Source organism: Herpailurus yagouaroundi, unplaced genomic scaffold (assembly GCF_014898765.1).
Source record: "Herpailurus yagouaroundi ecotype Mexico unplaced genomic scaffold, PumYag 29, whole genome shotgun sequence".
NCBI lineage: Eukaryota > Metazoa > Chordata > Mammalia > Carnivora > Felidae > Herpailurus > Herpailurus yagouaroundi.
The window spans coordinates 35634023-35636661 of NW_024412377.1; the positions used below are offsets into that span (position 1 = coordinate 35634023).

A 2639-nucleotide genomic window follows, 5' to 3' on the forward strand; every position below is an offset into this window, starting at 1 on the left:
GTTAGAAGACAATGGAATATTGAACCTTAAGCTGAAGGATCCATAATGGACAAATGATGCCAAACCATAATAATAGTCTTTTTGATAGTGTTACAAAACTAACTGGATGGAAAGGATGGAACAGACGTCATGTATTTGGGCTCCAGTGAAGCATTTGAAATGGATCTCATTTCCATTTTCAGTGGATCCCAGTGGATCATGAACTTTTACTTGCAAATTAATTATAATTGCTTTGGAGGAGAACAGAGTCGTGTATTTGGAACTGGCTAAAAGATCATAAACAAAAATCGTAGATGGCAATGAATCCAGTTGGAGGATAATTGCAGCAGGTTATCACAATGGTCAACATTTTGTAAATCTCTATTTATTGATTGGTAAAGAGAAGTTTTCCTCAATAATTTTGAAGCAGAAGTGTTTTCAGAGGTACCCAATATAGTAACCAGAGATAGCTAATTGCTAACTGAAGCTAACTGCTAAATGTAAGATTTCCTAGGAATCAATATCTAATTTAGAATTTCTACTTAAGTCGACTTTTGAAAATGTTATGTAAAACAGTATAAGTGCGTAATATTCAGGCAATAACTAGTGGCAATAAAATAGAATTTTTAAAACAGTACCACTTGCTTAAGTGTTATTAATTATATATTTTAACTGCTTATTAGAGTAGGTTCAATAGCACCTCCATTAGCAACATATCAAAGAAACAAACTAATCTTCTAATTTTTACATAATTTCTCTATATTTGTTAAAATTAAATAGATTTTATAGTAATAAGAGGACAGGACAACAAATCTAAAAAATATATAATACAGATTTTTAACTGGCAGGAGACTATCAGAAAATAGCTCTGAGTCTTTTATAGAAGAAGAAGAAAATTATCCATAGATTTATAATGTAATATGGTAGAATAGTTTTCCCAAAATGTGGGCTACAAGATATTTTAGAAGTTATGAAATAATGTTTAAATTGTATGCATTTATGTATATTAGGAGAAAAAAAACAAATCCATGACATAAACATTACTTAAAAACATATTTAAGTTTAAACAATAATTAATCTCAAAGTATTCAGTGAAAAATGCTACAGTAATATAAAGTATGCCCCAAATTCAGGAAATTGGTATGCAGAATATTAATCTTTAGGAAATGTTGCAGATAAAAGGCCAGTATTGTCTCATTCATTGAAACAAAGTATCTTTAATTACAGGATAGGGTAACATATTGAGATAAGACAGGCAAGATTCTCAAGGAAAAATAAGATTAAAATGACAAACGAAAGTAACTTTCATAAAGTTCTATATAATTCAAACATTTCTCAGCTACAGCTGACAGCTTATTCAATTAAGCAATATTCCATTGAAAATGTTTGCATCACAGCAAATAAATCTGAAGTCTCCTGCAATTTAGTAAGGTTTAACCTATTGAAGTGACAAATTCTGACTTATTTACCCCTTCCAATTTTTAAACATCAATGGAATGAAATGAAAGCATATTTTTCAATGTTAAAGTGGAAAGAGTAAATTTGCTTCTCATAACTCTTAGTTAAATGAACGCTATTGCTCCAAGATTATATCACCACTTATTTTTATTTATATAATCTAAAAAGATAGAGGCATGAGAAAGCTAGAATAAAATGGGAAAAGTTTTCAATTAGCAATAATCGCGCCTCGGATAAACCTCATTGGCTACGATACTGCCACTGCGCAAAACTGAAAGCTAGAATAAAATGTACACATTGAGGAAAATGCAGATTTTCAAAGTTTTATCTGAGTAGAAGCAATGAAAACTTTTGGTTTGCACAATAGCCTCCCAAGGGTAAAGGTGGTATTTACATCACTGGTTGTACTTAAAATTCACCCTGATGAGCAGTGAAGCCAACAGTTAAGAGAGTATTCTCGCAGGAGAGATTGCATGACCTGTCATGCATGCATTTTCCATTTCTTATTTATGTGATTTTGTTGTCCTAATAATCACTCTTTTGGAAAACAATTTACTGGCAACTTGAGTGTTTTTAGTTGTATCCTTGGGAGTTGTCTGGCTGTGTTCAGCTAGAGCTGAACTGTCATTTCCAAACATGGTGAAATCAGGAAATGACACACCATAGATCCTAGCCTTTCCTTGAACGTTTCTACTTGTAGGGGCAGTGTTAATAATTCTCAGCTTTTGGAGTTAAAGAATAAGCACTGCAGTTTACCTTAGATATGGAATAATACTAATGACACGAATCTTATATATGAATATCTCCTACTTCACCATAATTCTTGGCTTTAATGTGGTCAGGACCCTTGTCTTACCATATTTTTGCCTGAACATTAGCATATATTCATTGATGCATTAATTCTCTCATTTAGGAAATGTTTGCTATATGTCTACTCTGGATATTGAAGACACAATGATAAATATATATATATATATGTTCTTGAAATATGTATTATGCCCACTGAAGGGCATAATCAGGCAAATGAATGATTATAATAAAAGTAGTAACTGATCTCATTAGGAAGTAGCAGGTGTTTTGGGATTGTGTTGAAGGGACACCCAACCTACCCTTGTTAGTGATCATAGGGGTGATGATATACAGTATCTCAGAGAAAATTGTGTGTGTGTGTATGTGTGTGTGTGTGTGTGTGTGTGTGTGTG

General features: G+C 32.3%; 1 pseudogene; it reads right to left on the reverse strand.

Annotated features, from left to right (window-relative positions):
• Window positions 1–1584: 1584 nt before the first annotated feature.
• On the reverse strand, window positions 1585–1710 carry LOC121017161 (uncharacterized; annotated as a pseudogene).
• Window positions 1711–2639: the final 929 nt, after the last annotated feature.